Source organism: Portunus trituberculatus, chromosome 43 (assembly GCF_017591435.1).
Source record: "Portunus trituberculatus isolate SZX2019 chromosome 43, ASM1759143v1, whole genome shotgun sequence".
NCBI lineage: Eukaryota > Metazoa > Arthropoda > Malacostraca > Decapoda > Portunidae > Portunus > Portunus trituberculatus.
The window spans coordinates 23281690-23300692 of NC_059297.1; the positions used below are offsets into that span (position 1 = coordinate 23281690).

The window sequence follows — 19003 nt, forward strand, 5'->3', positions numbered from 1 at the left end:
ATGAAAACAAGGAATTCAATATAAATAAAAACGAAGAATAAGAGAACAGAAAAAATAGAAAAGAAATGATAAAAATCTAAATAAAAGAAAAAACAGAAAAATCAAGAAAAATACAAAAAGAAAAGAATGAGAAGAGGAGAAACAGAAGAAAGAGAATGAGAAACAGGAGCAAGAGATAAAGAATAAGCAAATAAGCAGTTAAGAAGAGGTAAAAAAGCAAATTTATGAAAACGTTGGAGAGGAAAACACAAGAGAGGAGGAATTAAAAGTAAGGAGCTAAAATTTGAACACCAGTAGCAAAAAAAAAAAAAAGAAAAAAAAAAAGAGAAACGAAGATTAGTACAAGAGAGAGAGAGAGAGAGAGAGAGAGAGAGAGAGAGAGAGAGAGAGAGAGAGAGAGAGAGAGAGAGAGAGAGAGAGAGAGAGAGAGAGAGAGAGAGAGAGAGAGAGAGAGAGAGAGAGAGAGAGAGAGAGAGAGAGAGAGAGAGAGAGAGAGAGAGAGAGAGAGAGAGAGAGAGAGAGAAGCATCATAAGAGAGGAAAACTTGGCCTCTATTCCCCTCATTCAGCGTCTTCTCCAACCCACTTATGAGGGAGATCAACATTTGAAGAGGAGGAGGAGGAGGAGGAGGAGGAGGAGGAGGAGGAGGAGGAGGAGGAGGAGGTGGAGGAGGAGGAGGAGGGGGAGAAGGAGGAGAAGGCGGAGAAGGAGGAGGAGTCAGTAGTGTGTCTAGAATGGTGCGACATGAGTGGTTTTAACAGTGTGTGTGTGTGTGTGTGTGTGTGTGTGTGTGTGTGTGTGTGTGTGTGTGTGTGTGTGTGTGTGTGTGTGTGTGTGTGTGTGTGTGTGTGTCCCATTTCTGTTTCCGCCCAGTAATATCTACGGACGGATAAGCAAACTACATTTCTGAATGCTGTGTACCATGACCGCACACTCTCCCTGTCCTTCCTCCGCAACACACACACACACACACACACACACACACACACACACACACACACACACACACACACACACACACACACACATACACACACACACACACACATACACACACACACACACAAAGCCCAATCAACAGAACCACACAAACCAAACAAAGCTGTTAGGTGCACAAGTATGCTCGTTGTGTGCCACTTTAATGACTCTTCTAACTACCGTTCTTTACGACCATTAGCTGTCCACACACGGGAGCTTGCCAAATTGCGGTGTGTGGATATGTGTGGATGGGGGGAGAGGATGGGATATTAGGATGGACGTATTGATGTGGATGTCTGCAAGGAACTGTGTGGGTAGGCCTCTTTGTGTGTGTGTGTGTGTGTGTGTGTGTGTGTGTGTGTGTGTGTATGGGAGGGTTTGGTGGGTATGTGTGTGAGTTGGGTAGTATAAGATAATAAGATGTGTTTATTTTGGTGTGCCTCTATGTATCTATAGATGTATACACGTGGTGGTTGTACAAAGGTGAGGTGAAAAGTCAGTTTGTTTCGTCTCAGGGTCTCCTCCCCTCTAACAGACTGCCATCAATCTCCCACCCTTAGCCGCAGTGTTGTATCTCTTTTACTCTTATCTCCATGGTTACATCTTTCCTGTGAACTTGCTCACTGCACACCTACCCTCTTTCTCCTGTCTCGCCGCTCTGGTCGCTTTTAATTTATTTTCACACATGTTCTAAACACCCCGCCAGAGCAAAAGTTGACAGGTATCTCGTCTTTCATTCCTTTCACTGATAAACAATGGACTTCTCAACCTGTTTATGTACTCCTTCCTGCGACTTCAGCTGTTTTAAAAGTTTCAAGACACCTCAAAATGTAAGCTTGGCATTATTTAGAATTTTTATCCTGCTGTTTCTTGTTGTGATCGAATTTTTTTCTCCATGTGCTCTCTGTTAGACTCACCGACACGTAGAAACAAACATGCAATTAAGTTGAAATGAAAAGAAAGTTGATAATTTGAAGTAATGGTGGTGGTTGTTGTGGTGGTAATGAATGTTGTGGTAGCTGAGATGGTAACATTAGCGTTACAGATAAACAGCTCCGTACGTGATGATATACTGAGAAAGCTTCGGTATCAACCTTAGTTGTAGTGGTAATGCTGGTGCCCTTACTGCATCACACAAAGAAAGCGGAGATTGTAGTAGTTGTGATGGATACATTCACATAAACATTTCCTTTTGGGAGACGAGGAGGGTTAAAACGAAGATGAAGCGAACCAATGGTAGTGAGAGGAAGTGTTAGATGATGGTGGAGTAGGAAAAGTTGTGTGATCATGTCGTGGTAGAGCGGCAGGCAATGATGAGCAAACAGCAAAACGGTGGCCAGTGGGGTGGGCTTCGTATCGCGCCACAACGAGGAGCCGGTAGTGAAATGCGAATGTCGGCCCCGCAGAGTTTGGTGAGTGTGTACAAACTTTGCTTATCGAGGTGAGAATGAAATGTTGTAGTGTGTGTCGTGCTGGGACCAATGCGGGAGTAGCTGGAGGAGGAGGAGGAGGAGGAGGAGGAGAGAGAGAGAGAGAGAGAGAGAGAGAGAGAGAGAGAGAGAGAGAGAGAGAGAGAGAGAGAGAGAGAGAGAGAGAGAGAGAGAGAGAGAGAGAGAGAGAGAGAGAGAGAGAGAGAGAGAGAGAGAGAGAGAGAGAGAGAGAGAGAGAGAGAGAGAGAGAGAGAGAGAGAGAGAGAGAGAGAGAGAGAGAGAGAGAGAGAGAGAGAGAGAGAGAGAGAGAGAGAGAGAGAGAGAGAGAGAGAGAGAGAGAGAGAGCACCCGCCCAACACAACTCTCAGACTCCGGCCTTGTAGGTAGCTGGAGAACAGCTCCAGCAGTGGTCATCTCACGTTCACGGGAGGACGTCAGGCTGATTGAAGGCCAGCTGAAGTTTGGAGAAGACACCCTTGCCATTAAGGACTCCATCAACATCCTGGGGGTGGAGGTAGACTCCAAACTCAGCTTCGACCGCCACCTGGAGAGCGTGGCACGTAAGGCATCCCTGAGGGTGACACTCCTACGTCGAGTGAGGCACCTACTCGATGCCAAGGGGCTCATGACGCTGTACAAAGCGCAGGTGAGGCCCATCATGGAGTACAGCCCCCTCAGCTGGATGTGCAGTGCCCAGTCCCACCTCTCCCTGCTGGACAAGGTGCAGCGGCGAGCCGAGCGCCTCCTTCGCGATGCCGGTGGCCTGGGACAGCAGCCCCAAGCTGAGCTACAGCGACAGTGGCATCAGGGGCAGCAGTTGCAGCAGAGACAGCATCCAGACCCTCACCAAGAAGCCCCTATCAACGTGCTGGACAGCTTGGAGCACCGAAGGCGTGTTGGGGCCCTTACTGTGCTGCACAAAGCCCAGGTGCAGCAAATACCTCACCTCACGGCTCTACGGATACCCTGGAGGAGGAGTGAACGTACTACGAGAGCGGTAGTGTCCGACACCCTCCTCGAGGTGCCGAGGTGCCATTCTGTGAGGTGTCAGCGCGCCTTCTCCCACGACACCGCGGTGTTGTGGAACGCCTTCACCTCAGTAATGGACGTCTCCAGCATGTCCACCCAGCAGGTGAAGTGTGCTGCCCACGCCTGGTTACGGACACATCCGCCTGATAGTGACAGTGACAGGTGATAAAATGGCAGTGTCCACCAGCCTGCAATCCACCTGACAGTGACAGTGGAGGAAAAATAGTATGCCTGACAGTGACAGTGAAACACAGTGACGTGGGATGTGCGTGTGCCTGACATGACAGTGCTGATCAGTGGCGAGGGAGGTGCGCAACTGACAGTGACAGTTTTATGACACCCTCGCTCACAATGCCGTCCCCGGGAGCAGCTTTAGAATGAGCGTCACATGCCAGTGCACGCTCTTAGCTCACGAACTCAGCTCCAACTGTAAACATACTTATGTGTAAAATATGTATGTTATGTGCATTAAGTTTAAATAAAAAAGAGAGAGAGAGAGAGAGAGAGAGAGAGAGAGAGAGAGAGAGAGAGAGAGAGAGAGAGAGAGAGAGAGAGAGAGAGAGAGAGAGAGAGAGAGAGAGAGAGAGAGAGAGAGAGAGAGAGAGAGAGAGAGAGAGAGAGAGAGAGAGAGAGAGAGAGAGAGAGAGAGAGAGAGAGAGAGAGAGAGAGAGAGAGAGAGAGAGAGAGAGAGAGAGAGAGAGAGAGAGAGAGAGAGAGAGAGAGAGAGAGAGAGAGAGAGAGAGAGAGAGAGAGAGAGAGAGAGAGAGGTAGGGTAAGTGAACGAGAGAGGAAGAGAGGAGAGAAGATTATTGGCTGGTGGAAAAGAACGGAGGAAAACTGGATTTCACGGAAAGATATTTGGAGGTAATTTAAAGTCTTGGAAATGAATTTCTTTAAAGGTCCACCGTAAAATAGATCAGCGTTCGTTCTCACGTAAACTAAAAAATGACAGCAAACGCACACACGTTTTTAAAAATGATGGTATTTACGAACAAATTTTATAATATACGAGAAGGAAGCACTTGGTTAAAGATCCTGAATATATTACGTGGCGCTAAATTATCTGCATGGAGCAAGGCTATTAAAGATTAAAGAATAAGAGAGTCGGGAGCTCGTTTGTTGGAGAATAATGCTGATAAAAAAGAAAAAAAGAAAAGGACTCAGTAGCCAAGAGAAAACGATTCCCAGGTTTGAGCCAAAACTGCAACTCCGCCATTTGAATCAACAAACGGATCCTTTTTTTTTTCCTTTCCCATTCTCTCTGTATGCGGATGAGCACACACACACACACACACACACACACACACACACACACACACACACACACACACACACACACACACACACACACACACACACACACACACACACACACACACACACACATGGAGGTACACACAATAAACAATAATCTCTTGAGAACAATAGACTTTCCAGCTCCGGGAATTACGTACCCAGTGAAGTCAGATTAGAAAAGAAATCCAAAAGTTTTCAAAATAACCTCAATGAAAACTTGTTACCATCTATCTATTCACTTTATGACTTGGCACTTTGTGTTTAATAAATAGCTAAATGATTCAAGATAAGAATTAGGATTAGTTACGTAATGCCTGCTTTCACATTTGCTTCTCTCTCTTACCATGTCCAGTTTTCCCTCGATCATGGTGAACACCATTCTGTAGAATATAAATCAGATGGAAAAAAAAATAAGGCAACATAACGTGGGTCGGCTCCTCACAAGATTGCAGTGACACAGTAACGAAGACATTACTTATGAACAATACCCAGCACAACAAGAGCACTAAATACATCCAACAAGAAAAAAGACAGCACTTGAGCACTTGAACAAAAATGATGACAACACGTACAGAAATCAAAACAAAAATATAAAAAAAAAGAAACCCCCACCAAACACAGCAATAACAACAACATGGGCAATAAAAAAGACCACAGCAGCAACAATAACATCACCACCACTACCACCAGCAAAAATATAACAAAGACAACAGACACAATGCCAACAAACAACAACAAAACTTCATCCATCGTGTTTCCCTTTCACTCTAATGACACAATCACAGTGGCTATCATGTCGTGTGATTCCCCGAGTGACCAGGCTAATTACACTACAGCCCAAGTGTAATTCCAGCTTTTGCCGCGTGTTGAGAGGCCGGCGGTAAATCAAACATGAAATAAATTATACAAACTCTGCAACTTTTTCCTCCCCTGCAATATATTTCGGTGACGTGGTAATGAAACAGTAAATCATAAGCTACGAAGACTCCGAGGGCTCTTCTTCTCTTATTTCTTTTTGTTAATGTGAGTCACGTGTCATTTCTGGAAAGCCTAACACGTCAGTCAGATTCTTGAGTTGAGAAGCTCTTAGATACGAGAGGGAACAGAGGCAACAGGTCATGCGAGGGAAGGGTGTATCGTTCCTTCTTAAGAGATTCATAGGCAAAAATTACCCAGTGGATTTTTCTTATATTTGTTACTTAGAATCTGATAACAAGCACCATCGTCTCTCTACTGCATTTTTTCCCGTTCCTCTTCTTCTTTCTCCTCGCTGCCAGCTTCTATCGTCCAAGCTAACTCGGTAGCTACGTTCAAAAGTAAGTTACGTAAGTATTGTAAAGAAAATGGATTCCGATAATTTTCTTTCTTTCCTATCTATTCCTATGTATTTCTACTCCTCCTCCTCCTCCTCCTCGTCTTTCCTATGTATTCCTATGTATTTTTCTTCTCCTTGTCCTCCTCTCCTCCTCTTCTTCTTCTTCTCCTTCTTCCTCTTCCTCTTCCTCCTCCTCCTCCTCCTCCTCCTCCTCCTCCTCCTCCTCTTCCTCTTCTTCCTCCTCCTCCTCTTCCTCTTCCTCTTCCTTTTCCTTTTCCTTTTCCTCCTCCTCTTCCTCTTTCTCTTTATCTTCCTCCTCCTCTTCCTCTTCCTCTTCCTCTTCCTCTTCCTCTTCCTTCTCCTCCTCCTCCTTCTACTCCTACTCTTCTTCCTCCTTGTTTACCTTTCCTTCCATCTATTGTTCCAGCACCATCTCATCTTCCTCCTCCTCTTTTCCATCCATTGTTATTGTTCGAAAGATATTCCATGAATCACTTGTACCATATAGTGGCGGTCTTCTTCTTTTTAAGTAAAATGACTGTCTCCATTTTCATTCTCTACTACAAAAATTACGTCTCTTGTCCTTTATAACGTACTTTCCACGCCACGTTGCGACACGAAGAGATGCAACGGAAAATCGTTCTTCTAAGTCATTTACTTGAAGAAAAATATTTAAAGAGACCATTTGTAGGTCTTACCGGGGAGAGATGCAGATGCTGAGACGTTCCCATCACTGTAAATAGAAAAAAAAAACACATATGAATTAATTAATGCCTTAATAAACTAATAATCAAGTAAATGAAGAATATATTAAGTTGATGAATAGCTACACCACTAATCTTGCAATTCACAACACATGATTCGTTCTGAGTCTGAAGCATAAACGAGTCATCAGTGGAAAGAAACTAATTGGATGAAGCCATGACTGATGTTCTTTAGGAAGAGTAGGAGGAGAAAATGAGGTAGCAAGAGGAAGATCAATGAGTAGAAAGAGAGAAAATGAAGTAAATAGGAGGAATACATGGAAAAAATAGGTGAGATAAATCAACAATTAGGGACATGTATGCAACCAAAGAAAATGGGTAATATGAATACGAGATAAGAGGAGGAGCAGGAGGAGGAGGAGGAGGAGGAGGAGGAGGAGGAGGAGGAGGAGGAGGAGGAGGAGGAGGAGGAGGAGGAGGAGGAGGAGGAAGGAGAAGGAGAAGGAGAAGGAGAAGGAGAAGGAGAAGGAGAAGGAGAAGGAGAGGGAGAAGGAGAAGGAGAAGGAGAAGGAAAAGGAGGAGGAGGAGGAGGAGCAGGAGAAGGAGGAGGAGGAAAGGAAAACATGTTATGATAATCAACATCCCACCTCGTCTGTAGCGATTCACACCCATACCTCCACGAGACGCAAAGCCGTGCCAAGACACCTGCTCAGATATACATTGAACTTTTGCGACACACGCTTCTGGGTCACCACGCAGTGCGAGGAGACGACAACAAACAACAGCAAATATATCAAACAGGTAAACATGAATAAGTAAACACGACAAAGCAGATTACGAGTGATGCCTCAGTAATCAGTGTGTGTGTGTGTGTGTGTGTGTGTGTGTGTGTGTTTCACTGTTTGATCTGCTGCAGTCTCTGACGAGACAGCCAGACGTTACCCTACGGAACGAGCTCAGAGCTCATTATTTCCGATCTTCGGATAGGCCTGAGACCAGGCACACACCACACACCGGGACAACAAGGTCACAACTCGATTTACACTGTTAAGTGAGCAGGGGCTACACGTGAAAGGAGACACACCCAAATATCTCCACCCGGCTGGGGAATCGAACCCCGGTCCTCTGGCTTGTGAAGCCAGCGCTCTAACCACTGAGCTACCAGGTGTGTGTGTGTGTGTGTGTGTGTGTGTGTGTGTGTGTGTGTGTGTGTGTGTGTGTGTGTGTGTGTGTGTGTGTGTGTGTGTGTGTGTGTGTGTGTGTGTGTATGTATGTATGAAGCATCAACAACGACATGAATTTGTACTGGAAACTGATAAAAATTGTGAAGGCAGTCAACAGAATCATTTTGTGTGTATATTTACCTTTTTCATTATCAAACTTGTTACAGTGAGAATGCTGAATATTTTTCCATCATATGTTCAACTGGAAGTAATAATAAAAATCAATTTCTTTCAGAACGATAACGATATCACCATTGTATAGATAATCAAGTTAACTGATTTGTTCCCCGCATTTTAGATATATCACCTTTTCTGTTTCGATTGTGTGAGTCAAAATCTGCAGAAAATAACAACTAAAATGTCACAAGAAACAAATCCCATGAAGATTAAACTGAATAAAAACAAAACAAGTTCTTTCTCTCTCTCTAAAAAAAAAGTCACTTCTGCAGATCTGAAAGAAATGTCAAAACAGAACACCTGGATTTCAACTTTTCTTACTGTAAATACATAAGCGTTGGAAATATGATGGCCGTAACGAAGTCGGTGCGCGTGTGTGTTTACAATGCAGTTGATACTTTTTCCGCCTCATGCTGGCAGTGTGCGGGAGGAGAGGAATAAGGTCACGCTAACGTTGCGCAATACAGTTAATGCCACTAATCCAATTACGAGAATTTTGTACCGAACCCGTCTGACGCGCAATGTTCAATTAATAATTCACTGATACCACTTGTGTAATTCCACTCTGTACTTTGTAGCACGCCCCGCCCTCGATCCCTGCTTGTTTGTCTGTTTGAATTTTACATGCCTGATTGTTTGTTTGTGTCTGTCTGTCTGTCTGAGTCTATCTGCCAGTCGTTTGTTTGTCTATGCTCATCTTTCTGTCTGTCTGGCTACCTCTCTGTTAGTCTCTCTCTCTCTCTCTCTCTCTCTCTCTCTCTCTCTCTCTCTCTCTCTCTCTCAGTAACACAATTAGCTCTGGTTCACAATGGTTATCTGGATAATTTTATCAAGGCCTATTTTATTTCTTTTATCCAACGTAATCCGGCGTTTTACACAGATGATGTCCAACTTTAATAAACTTTTACACGTATATTCCATCCGCTGCACTGTACTTTCCCCTCCTGCCACACGAGCCCTTCAAAACAACGGTCCCAGCACACACCAAAGGTACACTGAATCGAATAATTTGATTACGCTCACCCCGGCACAGCAACAGCAATGGTGGCTGCGCATGTATCTGGTTTCTCTCCCGTCCGTCGCCCCTCAAGTGTTGCTGAATGTTTGGGAGATTCGGAAATAATCGTCGTGGCTTCAGTATTCTCTTCTGTAAATGCACAAGGAATAAATGACGATTAGGGAATGAGTGTATGTTATGTTGAAAAGAGCAAGGCGACGAAGAGCAGATCTAATGGAGAGAACAGTACAGTGGAGTGATGTAAAGTATTCATAACTGTTGCTATACCTACAGTGAATTGACTGAATGTGGTTTAAGAGTGTAGCTCGGTATGGCAGAGTGATTGAGTATGGTTTGGTAGAGAAACAGCGTTGTGCTGTGATCGAGAGCAGTTCAAAGAGCAACACACCAGTAGCTCAGATAAGATGAACAGTGTGACAGCGATCTAGAATTAGTGTAATAGTTCACGAAATTATTTACGCATATTTGCCTCGCCACATTGAGTATCTAATTTTATTCAGAGATTTAGGTTTCCCGTACTCGTGTAATTATTCTTCAGCCAGGAGGACAGGGACGGGCACACGGTGGGATGTGACGAGGCTCAGAGACAAGTGGCGGCCCAATGCAAACAGTGTGTAATCGACTCGCGCCATCCTATCCTGGCTTGCGCGAGGGGCTTATAACATACAGAGAAACGTGATAGGAACTAAGATCCTCTCCAAGGCAAAGAAGATTACACGGTGACGGCCTTGGGGTGAGAGACATGTCAAAGGTGGTTGTCTGTCTATAAAAATATTCAAAGGATAAAGACTTACACGCAAATACACTGAAGAAAGTTTTGTTTTTATTTTTGTGCAATATACAAACCCTTCAAACCAGACAAACAGAAAGCAACGTCGAATTATGCTTGGATTATGCATATGGCATTATTTTGTTTCCATTCCTATACACATAGAATAAGCAAAGTGTTCAATTCATTGTTGTGTGCTGTGGGGAAAAGGTTGAAGGTTCCAGTGACTAGAGTGTCAGTGTTGCTCCGGTGCTTGGTGTCTGTTGACTCACGCTGCGGCTCCACGTTAATGACGTCCGTTCGTCTTATGAAGACTTTGCTCTTAAACAATTCAATGTCTCATCACGGTTACGTGCATCAGGGCGAAATAGATATTAAAATGTTTTGAACAATTTTCATGATTTTTGTAAAAACTAATAATTTGCATCATTATTGGTAACAACTGCCATGAGAAACCTACTTACAAATCTGTATATTCTTTTTTAACAGCTCTTCCGAGTGAAGGTCTAAAACGTGTGGCCACTAATCTTAGACACCTGCGTCACCATCGTGCATGTAGTAGAGCGGTACCCGACGAAGGCTTTATTCATGATACGCAATAAAGACACTTGAATGTATATATTATGTTCAGTATGAGCTGCAGGTGTGAAGACCGCCTTAAAAATAGTTCCTACTTCATCTCTTTATCGATATTATTTCATTCTGCTCTTCATCTATGAATGAACTAAAGTTGAGCATTTGGTAATTCTCCTTTGGTTCTTCATCGTGTGATTTTGAAATAAAGAAAACCAGACGATAATACATGATTATTTTGCCAATGACTTTTATCTACGACTAACCAGAAGACAAGGTCTAAAGCTGAGACATTTCAGTATAAAAAAAATGAAGACCGAACGAGGGATTACAGAAAAAAAAACACAGAAAAAGATTTCTCACTGTAATATCAAGAAGTCGGGTTCACTTTGCATGTTGGTTCCTCGTCTGGTCTAAATACATGAGGAATTCCATCATGACCCTCACAAGGCAAACAAGACACAAACTGCATGCAATTGCAACTAATATGTGAACGGTGCACGATGGAGTCAAGGTATAAATCAAAATAAACAAAGGTAAGAAATGCTACAGCCACCTCTAATCTCTAAACTTGGTAGAAATTGTTAATTCTATTCTTTTCAATTACTTTCTTGTATATTACTTCTGGTGCTGGTAGTTGTTTCGTATCGCAGTGAAAGTGTTATTCAGCTGCATTTTCAAAATTAATAATGACAAAGAAAAAGCAAAATAGGCAAATGCTAAAAAAAAAAAAAGAAATGATAACCTACAGAACTACGGAAGATATCAATGGACATACAAAACACGCACGTATGCCCTTGAAACAAACAAACAAACAAAAAATGCCTACCAAAGAAAGTCATACCTAAGGCCAAAGATACGTACCAAAGACGACAAAGAACGCTAATCATATCTCAAATCTGTACACACAATCGGGAACTGAAAACACTACCAATTTACCCATCCAAAGAGACAGACAGAGAAGCAGGCAAAAGGCAGCAGGAATGACCACGACAGAAGAAACCAGCCAGGCAGCAAGCAAGCAAGCAACCCAAAAAAGAGGAAGAGAGAAGTTACCATCCTTTCCTCCTAGAACTTAGTATTTGGATAACGCGCAATGGGAGAGGAAATTCTGCTAACTTTTCTTCACCTGATGAGACTGCTGGAGCAGGAAAAAGAATTGTCATTCTTAAGTCAAAAGGAGAATGATGCGCGGAAGGTGATTGGGTTCTTCCAGCGAGACTTTCAACCGGGGGGAAGGTTTTTCGTGGCACCGGGAAGAATTCAGGAGCAATTTTCTTCTTTTTATCTAACCTGAATATTTCGCTGATGGTAACCTGCACAGATTCTTCCACCGATGTTAGGAAAAAGGTTATGGTGATTCTACAGGCCAAGGAAGAACTGGAAATGTATGCAAATAGGGGAGAGATGCAAATGGAGTATGAAACATTATAAGGTAATACAGTCAACTGGACACAAACAGAGAGAGAGAGAGAGAGAGAGAGAGAGAGAGAGAGAGAGAGAGAGAGAGAGAGAGAGAGAGAGAGAGAGAGAGAGAGAGAGAGATGCAGAGAGAGAGAGAGAGAGAGAGAGAGAGAGAGAGAGAGAGAGAGAGAGAGAGAGAGAGAGAGAGAGAGAGAGAGAGAGAGAGAGAGAGAGAGAGAGAGAGAGAGAGAGAGAGAGAGAGAGAGAGAGAGAGAGAGAGAGAGAGAGAGAGAGAGAGAGAGAGAGAGAGAGAGAGAGAGAGAGTCAAGTGTGCAAAGAACTTTCATCATCTCTATGCATTAAAGGACAAAAGCCAGAGTAAGTTTGAATGGATGCGATGTAAAATAATTTTTAAAACTTCTGTCATATCATTATGGATCAACACAAGCCACTGTCAGGCCATTAACGGTTAAAACATAATCATTGTTATTATTATTACCATTATTCTTCTTAATCAGTTCATCCATTGATGCCTTTTGACCTAAACTAACTCGCCCTTAGTGACTTTTACTGGCAATATTTGGTGATCATTCCCTGTAAAAGAACTATTATTAAAGCCGATATTTTACGCCAAGGCGACAGGAACATAAGTTTTTCAACGTTATTACAACAGGGACTTTACTTTTAAATTCTTTAGTTGTTTTCTCCTCTCACAAGGACCACTTTCCAAGACTACATGATTCTCATGGGTTTCTCTCCCTGATGGTACTGAGTCATGGCAAAACTCTGAAGGATCGTGTATAACCCCCTGGATATCCTAATGAGTTTTATTACAGCCTGTTAAAAGTAGTCGACACAAGAAACGTTTGAAAATAAAGTTTCTAGCAAGATTCTTTTCTCGTCCTCTCCTGATGAAGGATATCCAACAAAGGAAGACACACAATATTTTGAAAAAATAAATAAACAAGAAAAAACTGAAAAGTTTCTGCAGTGTAATATTCACAACAGAGTCGGTGAATTAAAAAAAAAGACATTATGAAAAACACGGAAAAAGAACTGAATTAATTCAACTGTGTGTCTGACTGACGCAATAATGAACTGACTAAATGACTGTGTAACTGACCACTTGAAGAGCACCGGTCGACCGACTCACCGACTGGACGATGGACAGATTAGTTGAGTGACAAGAGTGACAACGAATAAGTAATAGTTGACTAATTACCTCATGGTCTAAATCACTGACTGACGAACTGAACAAATGACAAATTACTGACTGGTTGAACAATTGAGTGAGTGAGTGAGTAAGTGACTGACTGATTGATTGACTGACTGACTGAATGACGTGGTGTGACTAGTATGCTGACATCAAAGGTCAAGTAACTCTTAACGCTCATCCCACTATAAAACTAACAAATGACAATTCTATATGTAAATAAGAAAGGTTCAAACATAAACACTGCTGAAGAAAATGTGTGAAAGAAAAGAAAATAAGGAAACGTAACGAGAGGATTAGACACGTGAAGCAGAAAAAAATACAAAAAAAAAGTTACAAAAGGAAATAAAGGTAAGAAGAGGAAAATAAGGAAACGGAAGGAAGTTAAGAAAATATATATAGGTTATTTCATGTTAGAAAGGTTCTGGCCAAGGTCAACGAAAAAAAAATGTAAAAAAAGAAAGGCCCACTGAAGATGCCAATTCTCAAACAGAATCGTCCAAAAAGCATAACTGAAATGACGAGAAACTGTTTTGAAACGTTCCTCTGGAAAGAGTTTGTTATAAGCAGAAAGAAATATAAAATCAGGATGTGAGTTCTAGAGTTTACTAACAAAAGGAAAGAAAGACTCGGTATAAAAGAGGTGAACAGAATAGACAAGTTAAGTAAAAAGAAAAGAAAGGAAAGTACAGGATGAATAGGTATAGCAATGAATTAAAGTAAAATAGCTTTATGATATATATGCAGTTAAGAGGCAAGCAAATCTAAAAAAAATAAAAAACAAAATCACATGAACAAGTCACGAGTGTATGATTCCTAGCCTTTCACTCCTGGCGGCAAGCAGTGTCACAACTTCCTGATTTACGTCCACCTAGCCACTCACCGCGGCTGCCAAGACAGAGGCTACAGCGTGACAGAAGACTAACTCATTTCTTCTTTGCTGACCTAAGATTCAAAGCCGGGACCTCTCGGTGGTGAGCCAAGCGTGCTAGTCACCTAACCAACGAGCCACCAAATAAATTAAAAAGAAAGCAAGATAAATGAATAAAAAGACAATAAAAGAGGAACTGGAAGAAAGTGAAAAAAAGAAAGAAACCAAATAGAGGTACGTAAAAGCTGAAAAACAAAAACAAAAGGAAGCAAGTTGACGAGAAATACTGAAGGCGAAAAGGAGAAAGAAAAAAATACAGCCCAGCAGGCGAAAGATAAAAAAGTGTGCCAGGAAAAGCTGAAGAAATAAAGAGAGGATAGTAAATTAAAAAGACGAGAATATGGAGATAAAGGAAAGGAAAGAAGGAGAAAAACCGGAACCAAGCCCTAATCGCTTCATAAATCAAGGGCTACACGCCTAAACCAGAGTGTCAGCCCCGGGAGCCAACTGGCCGGGCCTCACTGACACTCTTGTCCGCGTCTGCCACACACTGCTCGCACCACACCACAGCCAGGCGCTGCTCGGCTTGTTGGTCCAGCTGCTGCTGCTTGTCCTCCTCTTTCTTCCGCTCTTTCATGTCACCTTTCTCTTCTTCGCCCTCCTACTTCTCCCAACTTTCTTCTATCTTGCGTTTTTTTTCGATTTACTTACTTATTTCTTCTCATTTTGTTGTAATAGTTGTTGTTGTTGTTATTTTCTTTATATTTTATTTTCTTTTTTTGTGCTTTAATTTTTATTGCAATCAAACGGTGCCATATTTTCATTTTATCATTGTTGTTGCTGTTACTTTCTTATTTTGTTCTTCTTACGTTTTGAGAAGTACTTTCCTTCTATTCTGTATAAACACAATCACTTTCTTGCTTGCTCGTGTGAGTGACTAAAATCATTTCTTGCTCTGGAATAAGCAGCCCTGGAGGTCACTGGAACCCTGACACTGCCCGAGACAAAGGCGCCAGTAGAGCGAGTGCATTCAGTATTGTAGTTCCTTTAAAAGTCCAATACCATCACCTTTGCTTCTTCCTCTTCTTGATCTTTGCTTTTCTTCCTCTTCTTTATGCTCTTTATTCTTGTTCTCCTCCTCCTTCTCTTTCTCTTCTCTGCTCCTCGTCCTCCTCCTCCTCCTCCTTCTCCTCCTCTTTCTCTTTCTCTTCTTCCTCCTCCTCCTCCTCCTCCTTCTCGTCTCCCTCTTTCAACTCTCTTCCTCCTCCTCGTCGTCTTCCTCTTTCCTTTCTCTTCCTCCTCCTAGTTTTCTAACTTTGATACTTTAAAGGAGTAGAGAAATATCAATTTCCCTTGAAACTATACAATGACCTCCATTTCTTCTTCACAAAAACCTCTTTTAAAGTTTTGTTGTTCTTAAGCTGTAAAAGTGGAGGTAACTTTTCAGACCCAATCCTAATTTCTTCTCTAGAAATGCTGTAAAAGAAATTAAATATAAACAATGCAGCACAAAAACCTTATATTTATTTTTTAAGATTTTGGTTACAACAATATAGCTATACGGAAGTGAAAGAGAGAGAGAGAGAGAGAGAGAGAGAGAGAGAGAGAGAGAGAGAGAGAGAGAGAGAGAGAGAGAGAGAGAGAGAGAGAGAGAGAGAGAGAGAGAGAGAGAGAGAGAGAGAGAGAGAGAGAGAGGAGAGAGAGAGAGAAGAGAGAGGAAGAGAAAGAAAGAACGACAGAAAAGAAGGGAAGAAAGGCAAATAGAGAGACAGACAGAGAGATATGAGTAGACCAACAGATACAGGCAGCAGAGACAAGGACAGAGTGAGTGAGAGACAGAGAAAAGGCAGACACACAGAAGCTGAGATGACTGAGACCGGAACATCAACAAGTTATTCTCCCCCAATTAAGACAGTTCCCACCCACTACACTTCTCACCTACTGCATAAACAAATCACCACCACCACTACCATAACAACCACTGTCAGTATCCTCATCCATCACACGTCCAGCCAAGTTCCCTCTACATTCATTGTTGTTCCTGTTTCATTATCCTTAACTAACTATCTGTTGATGTGTTTTCATTTAATTCTTTCCTTCCTCTATAATGTCACCTAAAAATGACTTGACCTTTCTAATCTGCCACACTACAACCTTAAAGTTATTAGCTACTTGTTATAGTTATCTTCTTTTCTTACAATGCAGCCTCCGCTAATCTTGACGTAAATAGAGGAAGGCTCAATAAAGTCAAAGTTCCGTTATCTAACTAATGAACTCTCTTTTATTGTTTCTTTTTTCTCTTTTTTATTACAATGTACGTCTCTCTCTCTCTCTCTCTCTCTCTCTCTCTCTCTCTCTCTCTCTCTCTCTCTCTCTCTCTCTCTCTTTTCATTGGAATCTCAGGAAATACATGGAAGGTATTTTTAATGGACCTTCTGTTGATGCCTTCTTTCCATATAATCTTGCCTTAGTAAAGTAAAACACTGGTAAAGGAAGAATGAGTGAAATTTAGATTTATTATCTATAAAAAGCATTTAATAAATTGCAATTTCATAGGATATATTATATAAATGGTCTATTTTTCTTTAAATGTAGTTTTCTTTGTTGAATCATTTACTTAAAATGTTACCTTTGTTAAGTAAAAGGAGTTAAAAGAAGGCGAAGTATAATTCATGTTTATCATTCATAGTAATGCTTCTTACTAATTGGAATCTCAAAGGATATGATATGGAAAACGGGTTTCAATGTACTTTCTATTGTTGCACTATTTCTCTAAAGCCTTGCATTACTAAAGTAAAACACAGACAAAAGAAAACTAAATAAATTCTATCTTTCTGCTATATTCTGTGATGCTATCTTTTCAATTAAAACTTGAAGGGATATTTATAAAGCGATTTTTCTCTATGTGGATTCTGCCCATCCTACGTTAAGTGCAATGCAGAGGGAAAACAAAACAATGATATTTCACTCGGCATCACAACAAGGCTAACTCAAAATCTGATTATCAATTACGATGTTCCTCATATTTCGAACGATGAATACTGAAACTTGACAAAAACTGCACAATCGACTCAGTGAAAACAAAGAGAATCGTCAAAGGGTTTCGTTCGTTCCGTGATACGTTCGTTAGTATTGGTGAAGCCGATTAACTCAATCTTGTTCCTACGTCGAGCTGAAACAATACGAGAGAGAGAGAGAGAGAGAGAGAGAGAGAGAGAGAGAGAGAGAGAGAGAGAGAGAGAGAGAGAGAGAGAGAGAGAGAGAGAGAGAGAGAGAGAGAGAGAGAGAGAGAGAGAGAGAGAGAGAGAGAGAGAGAGAGAGAGAGAGAGAGAGAGAGAGAGAGAGAGAGAGAGAGAGAGAGAGAGAGAGAGAGAGACGTAGATACTTCACATAGCATACTAGTCGCAATCATCCATACCCTCCTCGTCCTACTCCTCCTGATCCTCCTCCTCCTCCTCCGCGTATTCAAACTCTGAACTCAATCCTTCACTTCTGATCGCGCGTTGCGAGTATTCAGCAATGGCAATTTCAAGCACTAAGTGTCACATGTCAAGAGGGGTGAATGTCAGACCTCCTTATTGGATTCACCTTCACACAGAACGCACCGGAGACACGAGGGAGACGATGTGGTGGTGGTGGTGGTGATGGTGGTGGTGGTGAAGGATAGTGGCTGAACCGTGATTTTCAATACCATTCTTTGTACTTCAATCCGTTTGCCAATTAGCAGTCGATTAGTTCGTTATTCTGTAATTAGTTTTATCAGGTAATCAGACAGACAGGCAAGTAGGAAGTCAATTTATCATTTATTCATTCATTCATTCTCCCAGCTGGTTAGTCAATCAATCTGTTATTCATGCATTATGTCAGTCAGGCAGAGGATCGTTCATTCACTCATTCTATCATTTAGTTAGTCAGTCGATTCGTTATTCATTCAGTCTATCAGTCAGTCATTATTATTCATTCATTCATTCGTTCACTCTACCAATATTGTAATAGTAGCAGATTCACTTATTCACTCAAGCAGTACACCATACATACATTACGTCACTTTACCAATCAGTGAATCAACCACTAAGTTAGTCAGCAGATAATGGCCAACCCTTTTCTTGTGTTTTTCTTCACGTACTTCCCTTCCAGGCAATACCACTAGACCCTTTCCTAATACCACTTCACCAACCACCCACTCATCCACTCAGCCCATCGCACCACTACTGACTATCCTTGCCACGCCCTGAATCGAACCTCCCACCTTTACCTACAAGCGAGAGAAAAGTTATGTATGTATATGTATGTAGGTATGCATGTATGAAAGTAAGGGGAAAGATTGAAGGTGGAGAAGAGTGCATGGTCACAGCAAAGTCACAGCCAGCTTCCAACACGTCCACACGTCGCTGTTCCCTCGGAGATGCAATAAGATCTCGGTTTTCCTTCTTTTTACGACTTCAAGAACAGCCGGAGTTTGCCTGCCTGAGGAGAGTGTAGTGAGCGGCTAAAACTTTAACTCCGTGAGGGGCAAGTGTGTCCGCTGGAAAGGCACGGAGACGAGGGAGGTGGGGGAGACGGAGCGAGGGAAGAGGAGGAGGAGGAGGAGGGGACACACCTGCTGCAGAAGGCACCTCACGCATCCCACTGCAGGGAAGACGGATTTTTCCAGCATCAGGCTCTCTCCCAGTGCAGCGAGAAATATCTGTTTTGTTACATGTTCGTCTCACTGTGTGTCTCAGCTAAGGAAATGTTAAGGTGAGTGATCAGTGCTTGTATGGTAATTTGTATTTTATGTATCTATGTTTCTGTATATTTGGTCTCTTCTTTTACCTATATACGTTTATTTATCTATATGTGTAAATGTATATATTATCAGAGCATATATGTTACATCATTTTCGTGAATCCAAGGTCTTGTTTTTGTATGATCTGTTTGTCTCATGGTTCCGTCCCCATCTCGAGTTTAGACAGACGCTCTAAAGGATAGGCAGTGATGTGAGTGACAGTCGTCGTGCTGCG

General features: G+C 42.1%; 1 protein-coding gene across 1 annotated transcript in view; it reads right to left on the minus strand.

Annotated features, from left to right (window-relative positions):
- Positions 1-19003, minus strand: part of LOC123518312 — a 301357-nt gene that overhangs the window by 179834 nt on the left and 102520 nt on the right. Inside the window, exon 3 of the mRNA XM_045279061.1 lies at positions 6747-6781. The gene's annotated coding sequence lies outside the window, so the exon portion shown is untranslated. The remainder of the gene's footprint in view (positions 1-6746; positions 6782-19003) is intronic.